Source organism: Drosophila suzukii, assembly GCF_043229965.1.
Source record: "Drosophila suzukii chromosome 2 unlocalized genomic scaffold, CBGP_Dsuzu_IsoJpt1.0 scf_2c, whole genome shotgun sequence".
In the NCBI taxonomy this organism is placed as follows: domain Eukaryota; kingdom Metazoa; phylum Arthropoda; class Insecta; order Diptera; family Drosophilidae; genus Drosophila; species Drosophila suzukii.
In genome coordinates this window covers 8992120-9016786 of record NW_027255896.1, presented here as the reverse complement: position 1 = coordinate 9016786, position 24667 = coordinate 8992120, and the positions used below count along the sequence as shown (strand labels likewise).

At 37.0% G+C, this 24667-nt stretch overlaps 1 long non-coding RNA gene across 4 annotated transcripts in view; it reads right to left on the bottom strand.

Moving 5' to 3' along the window:
* Nucleotides 1–4089: 4089 nt before the first annotated feature.
* Nucleotides 4090–24667, bottom strand: part of LOC139354516 (uncharacterized) — a 269094-nt gene continuing 248516 nt past the window's right edge. For all 4 annotated transcript variants that reach the window (XR_011605480.1, XR_011605479.1, XR_011605476.1 and 1 more), the window contains one exon: nt 4090–4350. This is a non-coding gene — a long non-coding RNA (uncharacterized lncRNA). The remainder of the gene's footprint in view (nt 4351–24667) is intronic.

Sequence of the window (24667 nt, the reverse complement as noted above, 5' to 3'; positions counted from 1 at the left end):
AATCGTATAAAGTATAAGAAAAACTAGAGTATAAGACTGCAGCGGCGGTCATCGCAGCGGCAGTCTCGGCAGCGTCCAAACCGCCGCTGCGTAAACCGCGCTCCCGTATATGACCACTTCTCGACTGAAAAAGGCAAGAAAATACGATGACCGCCGATACCGCAATTAGTTTACCCCCTCACTAAAAAAAAACAAGGGAGAACGCTATAGTCGAGTACCTCGACTATCAGATACCCGTTACTCAGCTAAATGGAGATATGCAAGCAGCAAGACGAGATTAAAATGCGCCACCTACCGGCGGTATACAGATTTAAGCGTTATGGGCGTTAGAGTGGGCGTGGCAAATTTTTTTTTGGATCAATCGATAGGTATTGACGAGACCAATACATTTCAGTTAAAATTTTTTATCTAGCATGAAAATTGTGGGCGTCACAGGGTTTTGCGGTTTGTGGGCGTTAAAGTGGGCGTGGCAATTTTTTTTTGGATCAATCGATAGGTATTGACGAGACCAATACATTTCAGTTAAAATTTTTTATCTAGCATGAAAATTGTGGGCGTCACAGGGTTTTGCGGTTTGTGGGCGTTAAAGTGGGCGTGGCAAATTTTTTTTTGGGTCAATCGATAGGTATTGATGAGAACATTACATTTCAGTTAAAATTTTCTATCTAGCATCAAAACTGTAGGAGCCACAGTTTTGGGCGGTTTGTGGGCGTTAGAGTGGGCGTGGCACTCTACTGAAACAAACTTGCGCTGCGCAGGAATCTCAGGAATCTGCGTGCCTAATCCCAGTATTGTAACTCTCATAGTTTCCGAGATCTCAGCGTTCATACGGACAGACGGACAGACGGACATGGCTAGATCGACTCGGCTAGTGATCCTGATCAAGAATATATATACTTTATGGGGTCGGAAACGCTTCCTTCTGCCTGTTACATACTTTCCGACGAATCTAGTATACCCTTTTACTCTTCGAGTAACGGGTATAAACAGTTTGGTATCATTGGAAAGGGCTTAAAAAATGCTTATTCTCTGCTGTAAAATAAAAACGGAACATTTTAAACAATACCCACAAATTTAAAATTTCACATCTTCTCGCCCAAGCAGTCACTCTTTTAGAATAATTTGATGGTGCTGAAGTACGGTAAAGTCTATGGATTCAGTCACTGATGTTGATGAAGCAGTTCATTATCCGGTTGAATTTCTCAGCCAACCAAATCCATCACGAATTCCTTTACATATTCTTAGACTTTATATTGGTTAAAAAATTTAAGACATCCAAAACTGTGTAACAGTACAAGATTGCAAGTTAAAGCACTTCATAAAAATTTACTGGTTGTTTGTTTTTATATCACGAATATCCCTAGTACCATCGAATCTACTCTTTCGGTTTAAAAGACTACAATTCCCTGTAAAAGATAACTTTGCAATAACAATCAGACCTTAAAGTTTACTTGACTAGACTTAAGGACGTTTGCTTTTCTCATAGTAAGTTTTATTTGGCCTGTTCAACAGTTAGCTCTTCTGGTTTATCAAAGATAAAGAATTGGGATTTCAGATTTAAATTCCGTAGCCTTGTACGCATCGCAAGTTTTTCACGCGAATGTGCCACGCCTACTTCAACGCCCACAAACCGCCCAAACCTGTGGCGCCCACAATTTGTATGCTAGATAAGAAATTTTAACTGAAATGTATTAGTCTTGTCAATACCTATCGATTGACCCAAAAAACAAGCCTGTAGCTTCAGTAGTTTACAAGTAACGGGTGTACAAAGTTTAGGTATTTATAGCTGTTTTCTCGCCAAACTAACGAGTGTTTGCAAAAAAGGTAAAACTAAAGATTTTTATATTAAGCTGTTTAGCATCATCTTAAATTTCCAGGCAGTGTTCGATGTTCTGAACAGATAAATGTGGCCATTTTTATACCCTTGCAGAGGGTATATTGATTTCTGTGAGAAGTTTGCAAAGCAGTCAAGGAGACGTTTCCGACCGAAGTATGTATATTCTTGATCAGTATCACTAGACAAGTCGATCTAGCCATGTCCGTCTCCGCCTTGGCAACCAAATATCAACTTATTTTACCCGTTACGTTAGCAATAAGGGTAGCAAGACTCGTCGGAAAGTATGTTACAAATAGAAGGAAGCATTTCCGCCCCATAAAGTATATATTATTGATCAGGATCACTAGCCGAGTCGATCTAGCCATGTCCGTCTGTCCTTATGAACGCTGTGATCTCGGAAACAATAAAAGCTGCAATACTGGGAAGTAGGTAGGATATGCGGGTTCTGGAACACTTTTTTACCGGAAGCGGATTCTGGCACACTTATTTATGCGGGTTCTGAAACACTTTTTTACCGGAAGGGGATTCTGGGACAAATTTTATACGGATTCTGGCACACTTTCTTATCGTGAGCGGATTCTGAAACAAATTTTTATGGTGAGCGTACTGAGTCACAGTGGATTCGTAGTCACAGCGGATTCTGACTCACGATTACGCATGTTCTGGGGGCACGTGTTGTGTGAGTCAAGATCGTTCGTGTAATTTTTTAGAAGCAAGGTCGTTGGCATATTTTTCCAGTGTTGTAGAACATTCTCCACTGTGAAATACTTTGTAGAACATATTTCCTATTGCAAAATATTTCCTGGAAGTGTGAATTATTTTTTTTCTAGAACATTCTAGAACATGCACAGTGAAATATTTTTTCCCCTTCACCTCCCACCACTCTACCACCACTCTCCCTTCCGCTTCCCCTCCCTCCTGCTACCCGTCCACTCTACCTCCCGCTTCCCATCGAATCTCCCTCACGCTTCCCTTCGACTCACCCTCGAGCTTCCCCTCCACTCTCCCTCCCGCTTCCCATCCTCCCTGCCACCATTTCCAGCCACGCGCAACATCATAATGCGGAAGGAGGCAGTTATCACAAAGCTCAGTTCCGCCACCGCCACATAGTTTGCACGCTTTGTTTTTCTCTCGTTTTGAAAAGAACCGGTTATCGCAAAGCTCAGTTCTGAGCTCACAACAATCCCTCCACTCCCCCTCTCGCTTCCGCCGCATGAACACGATCGTTGAAGACTTTCAATATTCTTTATTTTTAGTTCAAATTTGAAAATATTATACAAATATTAAAATATCCTCATGTATGCTGAAAACGGTCAATATTTTTTTTGTCAATATGTAGATAAAACCCTTCACTTCCCTATGCAAATTAATTATTTCACTTGCGAATAATTTAAAAAGATTTATTTTTATTTTTTATTCACTGAGTTACAACTTTACAACTTTTCCTTAATACCGACTTTTATTCTACTATTCACAATGTTTCTTCTATTAAACCGATCTTCTCGGATGCAAAAACGGACTGCCTGGCCAAAGGCCGATTATCTGATAAACAAACCTCGGTTTAAGAGAATTGGGGAACTCATTAAGAGTTGGACAAGGGTTGGACTCAAGAGAGTCGGGAAATCGGATGATCAAATGCTCTGCTGCGGTGCTGACCGGATGCTTGTGTTTACATTAGCTGGACCCAGCTTAGTATATGTTAGGAGGACTGCGGCGCAATTGAATCTTAATAATGAACTTTGATTGAAGTAAGGGAGCTAATTGGGATTCTGTGGGAACGCTGAGTAAGGGGATCCCAGCTAAGAATTGTTTATAATAAATTGTTTACGACTTGGGTAAGGCGGCTGGGCGCTCGAGCTGGAAAGCGTTCTCAGCTAAGAATTGTTTCTGAAGAGTTTGTTTATAAATCGGGTAAGGAGGCTGGGATCATGAGCTGGATAACTTGCACACGATCGTTAAAGGCTTTAGATATATACTTAGTATACATGGGGAATTTAAACAAATATTAAAATATCCTCATGTACACAAAAAAAAACAATATTATTTTTCCATGCACGCGATTGGTGAAGGCTTTAAATTTTTTTTTTTGTTTAGTGTACATAGAAATATTATACAAATATTTAAATGTTCCCATGTACACTGAAAAGAAACAATATTTTTTTTCAGAGTTTAGCTATCGCAAACTGCTCAATATGAGTATGAGCATGTAGTTATTACAAACTGTAAGCTGAAATAATGAAAACAATGAAGCGACAAAGTTAAAAAGAGTCTTTATTGTTATATAGTATATAGATGTTTATATATTTTAGTTTTTTAGTTTTTTTTAGAGGTTTAATCATTCTCTCACTCAGATTGCGATAAAATCGCATTTTATTATGTGCTCCCTTTATTATATTTTGTGTTCCAATCGTAGGAATTTTTCTGATGGTGTGTAAGGTCCTCAAATCACTGTCACAAACTACATGCTCAAACTCCTTACAAAATTCATCAATTTGTTTTTTTTGTTCGCCATCCTACAATGTAAAAAAAAAAGAGATGAATAATTAATTGTAATTTAACATGTAAATATATATAAATATATTTATATAAAAGGTGAGTTCCAAAGTAAACTGAACTTTTTTAATATAGCGCCCTCTAGTGGCGACATCTTTACGTCAACTGGTGCAGAATCTGCTATCGTTTAGTAAACGTTCAGTAAAAATTTCATGACATTTCATCCATTGGAAGTGAGGTTATTGCGTCTTAAGTGTCAGTATGTTTTTGTCATCGGTGCGAAAATGAGCTTCGAACAAAGAGCCAACATTAAATTTTGTTTTAAAATTGGTAAAACTTTTACCGAAACGTTTCAATTGATGAAACAAGTTTATGGCGATGATTGCCTATCCCGTAGCAGAGTGCACGAGTGGTTTCAACGTTTTCAAAGTGGTCGTGAGAACATAAATGACGATGAACATGTGGGCCAACCAAAATCCGTGATCACCGAAAATTCAATCGAAACTGTGCGTGAATTCATAAAAAATCAGCCGAAATCATCATTGAAAATCATGGAAATCGAATTGAACATCTCCAGAACATCGATTTATCGCATTTTGACCGAAAATTTGGGCTTACAAAAGGTGTGTTTTTGACTGACGTCCAAAAATTGCTCAGATTTCAATATTCGAAGGACATCATTAAAGAGGCTAAAAAATGACCCGAACTTCCTTTACAAGATTGTGACTGGTGGCGAAACGTGGTGTTTTCAATATGATTCCGAAACGAACCGCCAGAGTGCTGAATGGAAGGCGCCGGACGAGCCGAAACCCAAAAAATCGCGCCTGAAGAAGTCAAAAGTGAAGACAATGCTGGTTTGTTTTTATGATTCCAAGGGTATTGACCACAAAGAATTTGTTCCACCCGGCCAAAACGTTAATGCGGTATTCTACCTTGGAGTTTTGAAGCGCATGGTGCGCCGTATTCGACGTGTTCGGCCCGAATATCGCGAAGATGGAAGTTGACGTTTGTTGCACGATAATGCGCCGTCTCATCAAAATTCACATTTTAACCATCAACCACTCCCCGTATTCACCTGATATGGCACCGTGCGACTTCTACCTTTTCGGAAAAATGCATTTGCCGATGAAACGAAAGCGTTATGCAGACGTAGAGGCCATTCAAAAGGCTTGCACCGGCATACTGGCGGCCTACCGGGCAACGAGCTAAAACACTAGTTCGACATGCTTTTGGACCGTGCAAAACGCTGTAAGTAGTAGGGAAACGCGGATTCTGGGAAAATTAGCATATTAATGGCCCCCAAAACATCTAAAGCTGGTTGCCTTAGAGGGACATGTCCGATCATGTTGGGGAATAACGTTTCCTATGATTGTAAAACTAATTTAGAAATCAAAAGAACCCCAATAAAATAAATCCCACAAGTTAATGATTCTCAAATGTCAAATATTTTCAAACAGACTTTTTTTTTCGCCCCAGAATGTTTAACTGGTAAATTTTTTCAAGATCTCTCCTTTCTACAAACGGGTCATAAACATGTCATAAAAGGTATTCAAGCAAGAGCTACCCGAACATGCGCACCTGTCAATTACCTGACCGCAATAAAGGGCGCACGTTCATTGACAAGATCATGGACCTCACGCCAACGACCTCATGGCTGACTGCTAGCTCTAATACGTTCCTATAATAGGGGTTGAAATCACGACTCACGACCAACAACTCGCAAGTAGCCGACATATCTCAGTCAAGGAAATATTTTCCATTCTCCGTACCTGTAATTTTAACTCGAAATAAAAAGTCAGAAGTTTATTTTGTAGCATAATAATACATTTATTCATTTATTTTGGTATTGCGAACATTTTTGTTATATATATATTGTTGAACGTTGATGCACTAAGAGCAGTACAAACAAGTGGCCCAAACGACACCAAGCACGTGCTTGTTACGCGCGGGCCAATTTTTGTTTCGGGTTCGAGAGGATGGTACATAGAACAAATAAAGATAGGACAAAACATAGAACAACAAGATTAAAGCAAATGAGCTAAGATTTAAGTTTTTAGTACAGGGATAGAAGAAATTAATTTTCTGATTTGATTCCGGCGATTTGCATAGAAAAAGCAGGCGCACGTTTCCGTGTAAAGTGTTCACCATAATTCGTAGTTTTGAGATCATGTCCACCTGGATTCATGAACATAGATTTTGTGTTTAGAAGGTATTGAAAATACTGACCAATTATCTCTTCTTTAAATTGTTCAATAAATTGGTCAGTTTCCTCATGAAACTTCAGTTGGTTAATTTAATTTTCTTGGAGGTCTTTACACATCTAGTCTCAACTTTAAAATGATGTATAACAATTATTTTATTGTTTTGGAGCTACTTTGAAAAAATGTCAAAATAATGTATGCATTGTTTAGAGCCCTTAAAGTGTGTTTCACAATAGGGAAACCGGTTTCCTTTAAACCTGTTTAATGACGGACAGCCCATTTCCTCGATATTAATGAGCTGACGACTCCCAAAAAACTTCTGTAGAAATCGTTTCTTTTCCACACCTTTACAAATAATTTGTTTTTCGCTTGTAATTGTCCTTAGATACTTTCGAGTTTGTGAAAACTGTTCTCTCCATCTTTCCAAAAAATTTTGTGATGTGTATTGGTTAACCAAATTGCAGTCTTTCGAGATTTTGTATTTAGCAAAGTAAAATCATATGGTGGTTCTATTAAAATACTATTATTCAAGTTTGGATCTTTTTCGAATACAATTCCAATTTTCTTTAGAATAAAATTATTATTATTATCAAAGAAACCTTGAACATCAATCGAAACAGTATCTTTCAACCTTTTTCTAATGTTAAACAACTCGTTGTATTGTACTAGTCCGTTTAATGGGTTATATTCAACTAAACGGTCTTGTATGAGGAGACAGTAAGCTTGGGTATTTTCATGACTTGGTGTCTTCAGTTCTACTGAAATTCTCACATCAATAGGACCAGTTTTCACTGATTCGTTTTGATATGAAAGATCAACCACAATAATAGGGGCCTTCAATTTAAATTCATTTGGGGTCAAAAATGGTTGTGATTCACGATTATAGTAACTAGATTGAGATCTTGTATACATTTCATATAGGTGAGCATACTGATTCTTACTAAAATCAACATTCAGTTTATCATATGGTTATGAATTCAAATGAACTTTCAAGTTTGATAAATTATTTGTGATAACTTCTCCTTTTAGTGTAAATCCAATTATTACAAATCTTGGTTTTTTCGCGGTTAGCCGACAATTTCTCATTGCAGCTGTGTTGACTCCCATACCCCTATTTTGGGTTAGCATATGAATACCAACTCCGAAATGCGATTGGTAGGCTTACACCACTTTTAATAATATCATACATCTTAAAACTCGCAAAATCGGTCGGAGTTGCATGGAAAATTTTCCAGGATATGTTCGTCATTTCCAGTTTTAAAGTTTGTTCATTTCTGCTTTGTTCTAACACATCGCCAAGATTCTTAGTTAGCATCAACACTAGTTCCTGTTTACATTTTAACAAAACTTTTTTATAATCCTCAGCAAATCTCAACAAAATGGGGTCCCGTAGAAATTTCGTCTCCACTGCTCCATCCAGAATTAAATAGATTTTGACTTCGAAGAGTATCCAGAGATATAAAATATTTTAGGGTAGTACACGTTGTATTTAGTTGTTACCTAGCAGTATTTCGATGCTTACTTTCTTGTTTTTGGGATGGTTACTTTGTGTATGGTACCTGTAAAGTACTTGCTTTTGGATGATTACTTTTTGTATAGTATTTGTAAAGTACTTGGTTTTAGATGGTAACTAACTGTTAACAAGTTTTATGAGTTGTTATAGTTTCTGGTTAAGAATTATCAAAGCATACAAACCAACTTACCGTGAACTATAATTACCTGACCATCATTAAAGTCACATGCCCAAGACCTAAGGAGCAGGCCGTCTGATAAGATCATACATCTCAAGACCATTGACAAGGGATGATGTTCCGACCGTGCACCAACTCGCAAATAGCCGACGACCTCATTGAACAAAATACTTTCCCTTCATCCGTACTTGTAGTTTTAATTACAGTCAGAAAGAAATTTTGTAGGATCATTTAATATTATTTTATTTATTTTATTATTGTAAACATATTTCATTTAATTCAAAATTAAATATATAATATATACATTTTTATATAATTAATTTTCTGACTCCTCCTTCTGTAAGAAATATATGGGTTGTTAACTTTCGATCCAAACGCATATTTTCGCTTGGTTCCCATAGATAGATGTAAAATTGTTCTCACAATTTAATATTTCTCAGATGTTGAATTATTTTTAAGGCATTCATTTGTTCAGTCATCAATTTTATATTATTTTGTTTATTTTATTATTGTAAACATAATTCTTTTAATTCATAAATAAATATATATTATTGTATATAAGTTTTAAATATTTAATTTTCTGACTCCTCCCTCTGTAAGAAATATATGGGTTGTTAACCTTCGTTCCAAACGCATATTTTCGCTTGGTTCCCATAGATAGATGTAATAATAATTCTTACAATTTAATGTTTCTCAGATGTTGGATTATTCTTAAACCATTCATTTGTTCAGTCAGAAACAAAAGTTATAGGATCTGTACGCCGGGGGGTAGCGGGGTACCGTGGTGGCGCTGATGGAATGGCGTGGGAGGCGACGGCGGGAAACTGGCGGCGTCGGCGGGCTGCTGCGCTGGGCCTCGGCGGTTTGCTGCTGGTGCTGCGGAAGCTGTAGGGGAGAAACCACTCGAACGCGTATTGCCCGTTGATCGAAAAGAAGTACTCGAGAAAAAGTTAACTTGGAAAGTAGGCGGGGGTGCGACCGCGGTTTATGTCAGTTGAACTCCAGAATCGAACTAACTAAGTCTAAGCTCCGCTCTGCGCTCCAAAGCGCAGCGGAGACTTCATGGAGGGAGCTAGGAACGGCGCAGGATAGCGGGAGCGCGAGAGAGCGGGAAAGCGGGAGAGCGGTAGAGCGGAGCAGCTGGATAGCGGGGCCGATCCATATTCGCCGAACACTTAGCCTGAACAGGATCATTTAATATTATTTGATTAGTGTAAACATATTTCATTTAATTCATAATTAAATATATATTATATATATTTTTATATAATTAATTTTCTGACTCCTCCCTCTGTAAGAAATATATGTGTTGTTAACCTTCGTTTCAAACGTATATTTTCGCTTGGTTCCCATAGATAGATGTAAAATAATTCTTACAATTTATTGTTTCTCAGATGTTGGGTTATTCTTAAACCATTCATTTGTTCAGTCAGAAACAAATTTTATAGGATCATTTAATATTGTTTTATTATTGTAATCATAATTCATTTAATTCATAAATAAATATATATTATATAAGTTTTAAATATTTAATTTTCTGACTCCTCCTTCTGTAAGAAATATATGGGTTGTTAACCTTCGTTCCAAACGCATATTTTCGCTTGGTTCCCATAGATAGATGTAAAATAATTCTTACAATTTAATGTTTCTCAGATGTTGGATTATTCTTAAACCATTCATTTGTTCAGTCAGAAAACAATGTTATAGGATCATTTAATATTATTTTATTATTGTAAACATATTTTATTTAATTCATAATTAAATATATATTATATATATTTTTATATAATTAATTCTCTGACTCCTCCCTCTGTAAGAAATATATGGGTTGTTAACCTTCGTTCCAAACGTATATTTTCGCTTGGTTCCCATAGATAGATGTAAAATGTAAGAAATATATGGGTTGTTAAAATAGTTCTCACAGTGTAATCTTTCTCAAATGCTGAATTATTGTTAAAACATTCATTTGTTCCATCCCATAATAATATTGTATTTTATTCGAAAGCATCATTAGTTAGCATAGGAGCGTCTTTCAATTTAATTTATGATTCAAGTTTATGACAGAGGTGTTGGGACCTGGTAATATCGGTTTTAGTTGTCAACTATTTTTCTAGTTCTAGTTTTCTAATTCTATTCTATTTGTATACTATTTGTATGAGTAAGGCATAATTGTCTAAGATTCTGAATAAGTTTAATAAACTCCTTAATTACAATACTGATTACCTGGTTACTATATATTTAGCAGATGTATACAAGTTGTTTAGTATCTGGTTTCTATATGTTTAATAGATGTATACAAGTTGTTTACTAGATGTATACAAGTTGTTTACTAGCTCTTTAGTATCTATATATTTAGTAGATCAATTTTGAAGCAGCGTTCTTGAATATAACCCTCTGAGTCCCACCATTCAAATAACTTGAAATCCATGTTTATAGATTACATGGAAACCCAAGCTGATTTTATTTGAACAAGAGAAGAGAATGGTTCACAGAGTCAAAGGCCTTACTAAAATCTGTGTATATAACGTCATTCTGCATTTTATTCTTAAGTCCATATATTACAATAGATGACAATTCAAGATGGTTGGTTGTGGTCGATCTTCGCTTAACAAAACCATGCTGACACGGTGATATTAGCGAGGAATATTGCAAATGAGGAGTTATAATAAGTTCAAATGCTTTAGGAATTGCCGACAATTTATAAATACCTCTGTAGTTCTGAGCATCCGCCTTCGCACCCTTTTTGTGAAGTGGAATGATAAAACAGTTCTTCCAGATAGTAGGAAAAACTGATGATGAAAAAGACGAATTAAAAAGTTTAAGAATCGGTTTACATATGGTTGACGCACAAAACTTAAGCACACACCCGGGGAGTCCATCTGGACCGGGAGAATAAGTTGACGTTGTTGTTGCTAAGTCTCTTAAGAGAGAACTTTCCGTAATTGCAGGGGTAAAAATACAATTTGCCCTATTTAAGGGATAAGGGTAGTTAGAATTTAACCAAGCAGCCGAACTATAAGTAGTTTGGAAAATCTCGGCAAATAAATCAGCAATTTCAGAATCCGTCGATGCCCCAATTAAGTTAAAATGTACCGATGAAGGCAATGCTGACGACTTACGCTTGGCATTGACAAAGTTATAAAACTGCTTCGGATCATTTAAAAATTCAAATTTACATCGACTTACATACATAGTATAGAAATGACCCGATTTTTTATACTTTTTATAAGTGTTTGTCCTAAGGTTTTTAAGTCTTTGAAGCGCATTGGTAAGCCGATTAGGCCTTTTTAGCTTTGAGTAAAGTATTTAACACTATATAAAATAGTTCAGTGGCACTTTCAATATCCATACAATTGTACAAGTCTGTCCAATTAAATTGAGAAATCATATCGTTAAGTTTTTTAAAGTCTCATTTTGGGAAACATCTCACTTTAGTTTGAGAAAGTAAAGGAGAGAGCGTATCAACGCATGGGAGGCAGATTGTCAATTCCATAGTTGGATGGTATCGGTCTTCAGGTACAACAAGAGCGTCAATTCTAGATACCGTAACTTCAGACGGGTCTGAAACAAACACAAGATCTAGTTGTCTGTTTAAAGAATTCCGTATAAAGCTTACTTGCTATAACGATAATTCTAAAAGGAGTATAGCGACAAGTGAGTCAGTAGGAGGAGACCAAGAAATATCAAAAGGTCTCTGTTAGAAAGAAGAGATAAAACAGATTTTATCACAGACAGATGGTGCTCATAAATTATTAAATCAGAGCTGTTGTGTGAAACTCCTTGTGTTGGAAATGTTAATAATCTTTATCCATTTTTATTGATAACGCATCTCTTTGGTAGTTTTGTTACATTCTTTATTTATTTGGTTTGCTTGGCAGGAGCAGCGTTAATGCCGCTTCCAACGTCAAGTTGTTTCTGATTTTACAATTTGCCTTAGGATCTAAGTAAGCCTAATTCTCGTAGCTGCGCTGCTTACAGTTGGGCGGCAGAGAGATGGCTATGTATACCTTATGTATATAAAGTGTATTTAATTATGCTCTCTTTGGCTGGAGCGCGAGGGCATGTGTATGTACTTGAGTTTGGCTGAGCGGCCGGCGTGTGCAACAGAATGCTGACACTTGCACTTTCTTTGAGCGCGCCGATCGACTCATGTTTCGGCCACTTAGGGTTTTTGACCGAGCCTTTTGTTTATATAAACACTGCAACAAAGTGTTACAGTGTGTTTGTTTCAAGTACTCTTGGTACAGTAGATATTCGATATAAGTGCATACTACATCTCCCTCCTTTTGAAAAATAACGTTATATTATGAAGTTATTTTGTTAATATATTTTACTTAAAGAAATATTTATTTTTGTTTAAAAAAATTTCTTTTTTTTTTTTTTAAAGAGAATGGAATTGGTAATAATATATGTATTAAAAGAAAAAGTATTTTTTAACATGGAGTGTAAAAGAATTTCTAAGCATGGTTACACTCATAAGTATTTCTGAACATGGCTATGTTAAATGCAATTATGAAATAAACATTTTTAATCTATCTTTATGTACTATTTGTTTTTTATTTTTGTTATTTATTATAGTTATGTTATCTCTATCTCCTATTTGTTCTACCCTATAAGGACCTGTATATTTCGAATCTAACTTATGTCCTGTTTCATTTTTCAATAAAACCTGATCTCCTATTTTTAAATCGAAATCTAAACTAGTTTTGTCGTAACTAATTTTCTGTTTCAGCTTATGAGATTCTAGCATTAGTCTAGCTCTCTTAATTGCCTGTTCTAATCTAAATTTGGATTCCTTAGCATAATCTTCTATATTATAAAGGGGTTTTATTTTATCTATGCTATTAAAGTGTTTTGGTAGATTTGAAGTTTTACCGAAAACTAGCTCATATGGACAATAGTCATGTGCCATGGATGGGGTTGTATTAAAAGAATATACGAAGTATCGTAGCCATACATCCCAATCTGTTTTGTCAACTGAGATGTATGAACGAATGAACTCATTTAGTGTTCTGTGGCTTCGCTCCACGGTACCTACTGTCTGGTGGTGGTGTGCAGTTGAAGTTATGTTTTTAATATGTAAATATTTACATAGATCTTCAATAATTGAATTTTTATATTCTGTTCCCATGTCCGTAATGAACGTCTTCATTGGACCGTACTTTAGAATAAAATCTTCAAATATAGCTTTTGCTACTGTATTTGCGCTTTTATTTGGTATAGGTATAGCTACTAGGTATTTAGTTAAATCGGAGATGAGTGTTACTGCGTATTCGTTTCCATTATTCGATTTTGGAAGTGGACCAATAGTATCTACAATTACTCTATCAAAAGCTCGTTGTGGAGTTTCGGTTATAGTTAGTGGGGTCTTTGTATGTTTAGTCGTTTTCGACTTTTGGCATTTAGAACATTTCTTTATGTACTCTTTTATGTCTTTGGACATATTTTTCCAGTAATAGTGTCTCTGGACCTTGGCCAAGGTTTTTGTAATGCCTGTATGACCACCTTGTATTGGATCATCATGGAATGTAGACAATATAGCTTCTTTTTCTTTATTATGTTTTATTACGGTCACCGGGTTGAGTAGCGCTACTCTCAATGATTTCAATATTTTTTTGCCCATAATTTTAAAATTATCAATTGAAACAAGTTCAAAGATATTTTCCCACGGTGCCACTTTGAGTTGGCTGACTTTGTGAATACCGGCCTGCTTTTCAAGCCTTTGAAAGAATTGACCTAAGTCAATGGTTCCATTAGTATACAAATCGCTTACATCATAACTTGCTGTAATTTTCTTTCCGTGCTTAAATAAACACATTTTATTATTTACATGCAAGGTCACTACTTTACGTACTTCATCATTGTTTATGACTTCATATACGTTGGGCTTTGAAGCTTTTTCTATAGGTTGCTTATGCAATTCTATTTGATCTTTTCCTGCGCAGGATTTCTGTCTACTTTGGTTTCTGGTAGTGACTTTCAGAATTTTATTACTTGTTTGTATATTTGTTAGGTCTGTGATTGTTATTCTGGAGAGCGCATCGGCTACATAGTTGTCTTTACCCTTTAGATACTCCACCGTAAAATTATATTCCTCTAATTCAAGTCTCATTCGTGTTAGTTTGGAACTTGGATTTACCATTGAAAATAAGTATGTCAGTGCTCTATGGTCTGTTTTGACAGTGAAGTGTCTACCATAAATATATGGTCTGAAGTGTGTTATTGCCCAATGAATGGCTGCTAGTTCTTGTTCTGTGGTGCTCTTGTTGCTTTCACCTTTCGTAAAGGATCTTGATGCGTATGCCACTGGAAGCTGTAGTCCATTTTTGTTTTGAGTTAGGACTGCTCCACAAGCGTATTTGCTAGCATCTGTGATTATGCAAAATTCTTTGCTAAAATCTGGATATTGCAACAGAGTAGGATTTATTAATGCTGATTTAAGATGTTCGAAGGCGTTTTGACATTGTGTTGTCCATTCGAATTTTACATCTTTCTTACATAATCTTGTTATGTGACGGGAGTATTCAGCAAAATTCTTTATAAAACGTCGGTAATAATTGCAAAATGCAACGAATCTTCTAGCGCCGTCCGCATCATGTGGGACTGTATAATTTTGAATGACGTCGTATTTTTTGTCGTCGGGCAAGATTCCTTTATCTGTGCATTTATGTCCTAAGAAAGTGACTTCATGCATGAAAAATCAACATTTTTCAGGATGTAACTTCAGGTTGTGTTTCCTACATTTCTCGAAAACATCAGTTAAGTTCTTGAGCATATGTTTTTCGGAACAACCTATGACTATTAAGTCATCCATATAAAGAAATGCTTGCGAAGGTTCTAATCCAGAGAAAGCTATAGTCATCATTCTTTGAAAAGAGTTTGGCGCTATTTTTAAACCGAATGGTAATCGCGTGAAGCGGTACGAACCATTGTTTGTTGAAAAAGGTGTTATATCCCGTGAACTTTTTTCCAGTTCAATTTGATGGAAACCTGACATTAAGTCAAGGCATGAGAAGTATTTTGCTCTACCTAGTTGATCTAAAATATCATCGATTCTAGGCAGTGGAAATTTATCAGACAAGAGTTTTTTATTAATTTGACGATAGTCAATTACTAATCGCCATTTTTTATTTTCCGTATTTGGAAGTGACTTTTTTGGTACTAACAGAAGTGGGCTATTATAAGGTGATACAGAGGGTTCCACTATTTCATCATTGATGAGTTTTTGGACTTGTTTTTGAATTTCGTCTTGTTGACTATGAGGATTTCTATAATTTTTTATATATACGGGTTCATCATCAATTAATCTCAGCTTTTGTTTATAAAAATTATTGGTAGTGATCGATTCGGTTTCTAGTCCGAACACATCACTATACTGGGTGCATAATGCTGTAAGTTGTTTATTGAATTGAGGCGGGAAGTTTTTTGCAAGTTGGGATAATACAATTTTTTGTCTGTCTTCTAAGTCCGTTTTTACTATGTCGTAGTTTGAAAGTGGTTCATGATGAATGTTTTTGATATAGACTACTTGATCTGTGTTTGTAGTATTTAGTAATCTTATATATGCATTTTGGACTGTTGCTATGGTATTTGCGATATAGATACCATGCTGAATTTCTTGATTCGGAATTAATACACTGTCTTCTTCTGAATTTATTTCGATTTTTCGGACGACTTGGGATCTTGCTGGCAGAATTAGGGAGTTGTTGCCAGAACTGTATGCTATTGGAACATAAATTGGATATTTTAGGTTATTTGGTCTTATTATAAGCCAGTCCTCAGACGGCTTGAAGTCTAATTGACAGTTGTATCATTTGATAAAATCGATTCCTAGTATTCCATCACATGGAATAGCGAATTGCATATTTACGATATGGAAATCATGTTGAATTATGTACTTAGAAGTTTGAATTTCAATAGAAGTTAAGCCTTTTGATTTGGTAACTTCCTGACTTATACCCTGTATGTTTATGATGTAATTATCTTGAATGTTTTGAAAATTATCAGAATTCTCCTTCAATAAGGATATTTCCGCACCTGTGTCTAGTAAGAGAACTAATTCTTTTCCTGTTGCTACGTTCGTGAAAGTGACAAATGTATTTTGACTGAGATTTAAAGTGTGAATTTTGATGTTGTTTACTGTCGTGTATCTAAAGGTGTTTGGGAGTTTCCCGAATTTGTTTGTGCCACTCTAACATTGTTATTGTGGTTGTTGTTTCCCCCACGGCTGTTTCCGCCGCTGGTGTTTCCACCACGGTTGTTATTTCTGTTATAATTGTTATTTTGGTTATTTCTGTTATAACCATTGTTTTGATTATATCCGTTATTCTGATAATATCTGGTATTGTTATAATTACCTCGATTATTGCCTCGATTATTACCTCGTCCGCGATTTCCACCGCGCTGCGGGTAATTTTTGTAATATAGGACAGTGTTTGGCTGTCCGGTTGCTTCTGTGCAACTGCTTACAAATTTGGATATGGCTTCATTCATTGTATTGAAGGTACCGGCTTGCATTATAGTTTTTACCTTATCTATTTGGCAATTTTTAGTCATTGCTTTCACTGCATGTTGAGTGGAATAACGTCTGGCTAACTCTAGGGATAAGCCATCTGTTATAAATGCACCTTCTAAGGATTTCGTCATCTGCTCAACCTCTTGTGTGTACTGGTTGGCAGTCTTATTGCGTTGTTGTAGGCTCATCAGTTTTGCTGACAACACTTCTACAGATTCGCCTTTGACGTTGTTTTTTAATCTGGAAATGACTTCAGCTATTGTTGTTTCATCTCCGATTAGATTTCTGGCGACACCTTTTAGCTTTGTTTTTATAATTGAAACTGCTAATTGTTCGTGTTCGCCTTTTATTGATTCTACTATTTCTAATGCATCCATAAAACTTGTTAAGTTTTCAGATTTACCATCGAAAACTGGTATAAGCTTGGATGCTGTGTTAATGAAATCAATATTAGATTGTGCCATTGTGATATTGTTTCTTATTTTATTTTCTATTATGGAATTATCATCAGAATCTGTAGAATTATCTAGATCTGACATTAAAACAGCTGGAATAGTAAGATTATTTAAATCTTGCTCTTCTATTTTAGGATTTGTTTCTGTAAGGTCTTCTGATTCTATTTGGTCACTGTCAGTTTGTTTTGTTGATTCCGATTCATCACCAGTTTCAACTGCTAGGGAGGTGTTAAGTATAGTTGGTACCGATATGTCCAACTTAAACTTTTGTTTAATTGATATTAAATTATATCGTAGTCTGATCAAAAATTTTGATACTTGGGACCAATGATCTTGATTTAATTTTTCCTTCTGGCCATATATTAGTATTCGTGCTTCATTTCCACATGTTTTTTAATGGTATTCTTTTGAATTGGCCTGTTTTGAGTAAGTGACTTATATGATTTGTCAAAGTCAACTTTTATATTATTTAGCTGCTTATATAATTCATTCCATTCCATTATATTGTGGAGATGAATTATTTCTTGGAGACCATCATTACTATTGTTTTACCTAGTATTGGGTGTTCGTCTACTACTGATCTAACCTGTACCCCTGGGATGGTTGATAGGACAATTGCCTTTTGGGTGCTTGTGCAATGAATAAGTGGAGAGGCATCTAAATTAAATGTTTCAATATATAAGTTTTCTAACTCGTAAATGCTTACTGAAGTTGGTGCAACTAATTGCAGAATTCTTTCTCTAAAATAGATGTCCCTATCAAATGTGTTTGCAATTGCTTTTAGCGTAGCCATTTTTAATTAATTTGTATTTATTTATTTATTTGTTTTTTTTTTATTCCATTTTCTTTAACTTTTTTTTTTTTAAATTTAAATACAGCAATATTTTTATAATAATGTTGTTTGTGCCAAAATGTTTAAATTTTGTCCAGATCATTTGCCTGGCTCATATATTTTTTCTTAAGACATTTATTGTGCAATTTATAAAGTTTATAAAAACAGTTTGCGCACATTATTACAACAATTATTATAAGCAATGTATGAATTAATTCTAAGTCTATGGGGTTTGATTCTACCTTATTAATAACATTTGCAGTGGAATCCACTGTTTTTGTATCAATTAAACCCATCTTTGGGGTTGGTATTCTTAAAATATATCTTGGTCTGTCAAATTCTTTGGATTTTTGAATCAATTCGTAAATGTTCTTAATGTTATTCATAAACAACTAGTTTAATATTATTAATTTTGATCTTACTTTACTTTTACTTTTTGACCAATTATTATCATATTTTACATATAATTTCCTGCCTATTTTGTGTATGGTTTTCAGGCCATACTCTAATCGGGCAACTTTTATGTCGCTCAATTTTTACAATTGTTTTTATAATATAAATGAAAAAATATGCATCGCAGTGCAATTAAAAAAATTTTTGCAACGCAGTGCAAAGATAAAAAAATTATGCGCTCTTGGTAGCGCTGTCGGTTCACACTTCCTTGGTACCGGTGCTGGCTGCACAGGTGTACTTTATGTTGGGGCACCGGTGCTGGCTACACAGGTGTACTCGCAGAACGGGGAGCACAGTGGTCCCTCGCAGTCATCTGGGCACGTCTTCTTTAGTTTTTGTATGGCAACTTTATCTGGAGGAGGCAATGCGTTTTTATTTTTTGAAATATTTTGGATTACAGGGTAGGTGGATGTGGCTGTAGCTGTGGTCTGATTTTTTCGTTCTGATAGCAAATTTTTTAGGTATTCGACTTCGGCATGTATTTTTACCGAGTCGTTCCACTGTATTGCTTTGCCGCTGTTGAGCAGCTTCAGTAGATGAGCCTTTCTGGCTTTTAATCTTTTGACCACGCCACTTCTTTTGGCACACATCACACTCTACTCACTGCGTTTCTTATCTTGTTCTTGTTGTTGTTGCCGTTTTTGCTGTTGTTGCCTTTGTTGTTGCTGTCGTCTTTGTTGCTTTTGATTGCTGCTGTCGCCTTGGTTGCTGTCTTCTTATTTTTCGAAGTCCCGATCCATGTCCAGATCCAGGTCCAGATCCTTTAGGACCAATGTCACGGTCGCCATGTTGTGTGAAACTCCTTGTGTTGGAAATGTTAATAATCTTTATCCATTTTTATTGATAACGCATCTCTTTGGTAGTTTTGTTACATTCTTTATTTATTTGGTTTGCTTGGCAGGAGCAGCGTTAATGCCGCTTCCAACGTCAAGTTGTTTCTGATTTTACAATTTGCCTTAGGATCTAAGTAAGCCTAATTCTCGTAGCTGCGCTGCTTACAGTTGGGCGGCAGAGAGATGGCTATGTATACCTTATGTATATAAAGTGTATTTAATTATGCTCTCTTTGGCTGGAGCGCGAGGGCATGTGTATGTACTTGAGTTTGGCTGAGCGGCCGGCGTGTGCAACAGAATGCTGACACTTGCACTTTCTTTGAGCGCGCCGATCGACTCATGTTTCGGCCACTTAGGGTTTTTGACCGAGCCTTTTGTTTATATAAACACTGCAACAAAGTGTTACAGTGTGTTTGTTTCAAGAACTCTTGGTACAGTAGATATTCGATATAAGTGCATACTACAGAGCCAGGTGGAATATAGGAACATGTAACAAATATAGATAATGATTGCAAGGAAACTTTTACACTAATAAATTCAATTTCGTTAGGGGTATCAGAGTGAATTCTCTGGGATGTTAGGCTATTGGTAACGGCAATCGGCACACTGCCTCCCCTACGTGAGGAGCGATCGGTCCTATAGGCATCAAAATTGTTTGGCAGATCTTTAGAGTCAGATATCTCTGGTTTCAGCCAAGTTTCCGTAAAAGCCAAAAATATCTGCAGTAAATGCAGAGGAGTCAGCATAAGGCTTGGGTAGCTTCATATTTAGTCCCCTAACATTTTGATAAACCAAAAATAAACTTTTTAGTTTTTTGGCGCAGTGGAAGGTCTGTTATTTGTTCTCGGCTTATTGGGAACAAATTCTTTTATTACTAAATCATCATTAAGCCAAAAGCTTTCATAAAGTAGTACCTTAAACACATCAGGCGGAACAAATATTTTAAAAGACGATATACTACGAAAGTATGAAAATCTAAATTGTTCAACTGAAATATTCTCGGATGGAAATTTTTCGCGTATAAATTCCAAAACATCCTCAGATGTGGTATCTGGGGTGAATCTAGAAACAAATAATTGTTTTCTATGTGGAACAACTGACAGTTTCTTACGTCCCCCAGCAGCAGATTGAACCTCACTAGGCTGAGAGCCAGAAACGGTACCTTCTGTACCTATAGGTACGGTCGGCACCGTAGCCGGCACTGAAGATTTGTTTACCACCAGACTTCGAGAAACAGTGACTCCACCTGAATCAGCTGTATCCATAGGCGCAGTAGGTTCACTTACCCCAGTGTCAACAGAAACTGCTGCAGCCACCAAGTTCGGATTTGGGGTGGATACCGTGAGCGTATTAACTGCCGCTAAGCTGGCTTTTTTGCGTTTAGGCGATTCAGTTAATAGTTTGTATACCCTTGCAGAGGGTATATTGATTTCAGTCAGAAGTTTGCAACGCAGTGAAGGAGACGTTTCCGACCCCATAAAGTATATATATTCTTGATCAGCATGACTAGACGAGTCGATCTAGCCATGTCCGTCTGTCCGTCCGTTTCTACGCAAACTAGTCTCTCAGTTTTAAAGCTATATAACAACACATATATTTTTTACAGAGGGAGGAGTCAGAAAATTAAATATTTAAAATATATGTAAGATAATTGGATATTATCTGTAGTTTTTTAATAAAGTTTAGGAATATAATAGTTTGTACATATAAGAGTTACATAAGTTTTGATATTGATTAACGCGACTTTTCAACTGATTTTGCGACTGAAATTAATACTTCTTGACCAACGACTTTGTTTCACAACTTCTCAGTCTCTTGATTCGGCTGATGGTGATGGACAATCGAATATCATTTTAGAACGCAGCGTGATAAGGACTGCCATCCTATGTCCAATCTACCAGCTCACATTCGGCCATCCTGCAAAACATCTGTCCCAGATGCCTCGTCCTCTTCAGTTGAAAGGATTTCATCTTCGTCCTCGTTGCTAGCATAGCGCCACAGCTTCATGAGGTCAGCGCTAGTAGACGTCTGTAGTGGACCCTCAAAATCGGCTGCTTTCTTTACATCATACCTGCCGTTGCGTTTAACCTGTATGACTTCATATGGCCCCATGTATTTGTTGGCTAACTTTTTGCCGGTTATAAACTGCGTCACCTTGATGGCAACCAGATCACCCAACTGATAACCATGATGTCCTTTTCTCTTCTTGTCAAAGTTCTTCTTGTAGATCTCTTGAGCTTTTTCGATTTGGTGACGAGTTTCTTTCCAAATTTCGTTACGTTCTACTTGTTGATTTATTATCATCTTATCTTCAAGGATCTTAAGGAGTTCGGCACTAGAGTTGTTTCTCATTCGCATCCCAAAGATAACTTCGAATGGCGTGAAGCTAGTTGATGCGTGGACATGTGTATTTATGGCCTGCTGTACTTGTGATGTGTATTTATATCACTTTGCGGGCTCCGATGCTGACATTTTTGAAAGTACTGAAATAATTACTCTGTTGACCCGTTCGATTTGTCTGTTGCCCCTTGGCACACCGGCTGTAGTCTCAATGTGATCAATATTTTTCGCTGTGCAAAATTCCTTGAAAGAGTGTGATGTAAATGCAGCTCCTTTATCGCTGATGATTCTCTGTGGGCTGCCAAATATTGAGACCCAGGACTCCAAGTGTTTGATAACTTCCTCTGCGTTCGTTGACTTAGTGGGAAACAACCAAGTGTATTTAGAAAAGCCATCCACAACTGCAAAAATGTAGCGGTAGCTTTTTGATGTCATGTCTAATGAGCCCAGATGATCCACATGAAGCGTTGAAAGGGGAGTATCTCCTTTGTTTATAGCGTGCAAGAAGTCGTCCTGCTTCCCCAATTTCTGATTATGTGTGATGCACTCGATACAGTTGGAAATGGTCTGCTTTACTTTCTTCTCAAGGTGGGAAATGTGGAAGTCCTGCTGGATTGCATGCATAGTCTCCTGCGTTCCCATGTGTCCAAAGTTATGCGAACTTGTTGTTTCTCCATGCATTTTGGTACAGCTAAAAGTTCTTGCCCATTTACTTGCTTATATATCAAGTTGTTTTTGATTATATAATCGGCATACGGTCCATGCTTCAAAATTTCCCGAACAGCCATTAAATGTTCATCATTTTGTTGGGCTCTCTTGATCTGCGTGTTAACCTCGGATAACACGATCATTATAGGGAAACGACAAAGGCTGTCGACATGTTGCATTCTAGTTCTTGCGCGATGCTCCACGTTAAAGGTAAAGTCTTGCAAGTACATCAACCACGGCGTAACTTCTCGAGGGACAATTTTTTTTGAGATCGTCTGCTTGAAGGCTGCACAATCCGTTACCAGGTCAAGCTCAATACCCAGCAAATAATGGCGAAGTCTCTTTGTTGCTAGGAAAGCTGCCTTTACATCAAGCACGTAACTGGTGGCTTTTTCTTCTTGTGGTGTGGTTTTCTTACTCCAGTAAAAAACGGGGTGCCACTTCCCAGCATGTTGTTGCAGCAGCGTTCCACCGAAGCCATGTTTTGAAGCATCAACGTGTAATTGAGTTTTGGCGCCTTGACTCCAAACCTTCAGGACTGGCTCCTCTATAAGTGCTGCTTTTAATCGATCAACGGCTTGTTTCTGTTCTCCTTCTATTTTGAAAACAGCATCGTTTTTTAGCAGCTGCGTTAAGGGCTTAGCAATAAAGGCGTTATCCTTAACAAACTTGCGAAAATAGCCTGTTAGACCGAGGAACGCCTGTATACCTCTGATGTTGACCGGCATAGGAAAGTTTTTGACTGCCTTGATCTTCTCTTTTCCTGGCCATATCTGCCCATTTTCTATTTCATTCCCAAGAAAATTGATACGCTGTTTTAGAAAGTGGCATTTAGACCACTTTATATCAAGACCGTACTGCTGGGCCTGCTTCAAGACGCTTCCCATGTTGCTTAGACATTCATCGGCTGTTTGTCCAAAAACAACAATGTCATCGATGTACATTTCCATAATACCTGCATTTATCAGCTGTTGAAAGATATAAGTGACATACCTTACAAAAACTGCGGGAGAATTGCAATACCCGAATGGTGCTCTGTAGTATGCACATACATTGAATACCCACTGTACCGAAAGTACTTAAAGGGTAAGCACTGTAACACTTTGTTGCAGTGTTTACATATTTTAAAGTCCCCGAAAGTCCGAAATATGAACCGATCGCTATGGCTTAGCCCGCACACAGAAAGTGGTAGCGTCGGCATAATTGCAACGAACGGACAGCATATGCATACCCCTCGCGACTCCACTCGAGAGCGCATAGCAACATATATAAGTACACTCCTTTATACATAAGTATATAGGTACATAGCCGTCTCTCTGCCGCCGCCTGCGAGCAGCGCAGCTACGAGACTTAGCCTTAATTAGACTTAAAGAATATTGTAAAAATCAGAGACTCTTCGATCGTTGGAGCGGCACCATTGCTGCTCCAAATAAACCCTAAAATAAAACTAAATGAAAATAAAATACAAACTTGAAACAATCTTATTTCATGGCGACCGTGACTAGAGTCACAAGGAGCAGCGGATCAGGAAGATAATACATGGAGGATATACTAAAAAATAACCCGTCTGAGTAAGTAGAGTGTGCGTTATGGTACGTGGAGGTCAGAAGAATAAAATTAACAAAAGAATAGCCCGCCTAAAATGGCTGCTATTTGCTCAACCAACTCCGCCCGCGAGTACAGCGCAAAAACTTTACAACGAGCTTGAATTTTTAAAGGAAACCCTCCAAAATAGAGTACCACAAGTCACAACTCACTCAGAAAATCAAATACAAGTTATAAATAAAAAACTAATAACGAAACCAAATATTCCCAAGCCACTGCCGAAACAACCACAAGTCTGCCCGACCGACTGCCCCGGACCTCTCAACTCTGCGGCATGCAATTACGCATGCATGAAGCCGAAGACCAGTGCGAAGACCAGCGCCGGTACCGCCTGAGCCAATAGGCCCAGGACAGCTGCAGCAGTTATCAAGCGTGGGAGGCACGACCGCCACCTGCACCTTCGAAGGAACGTCAGCGTAGCCAAACTGGCGACGACCAGCTGACGTAAAAGGAAGAAAAAGAATCCAACTAAGCTGAAAACAAATTTTTTTTTTTACCCATGCACTGCGTTGCATAATTTTTTTTGATTGCACTACGATGCATATTTTTTTATATAATATAATATTTTGTAAAATTGAGCGGAACTTTTTCTGCCCGATTAGACGTGTAGCCCGTAAAGCTATGCAAAAAACTAGGTAGGAAGTTTGTTAATTTAAATGCGCAGTAATGCGATAAGTAAATTTTCAAGAGAAGATCATAATAAT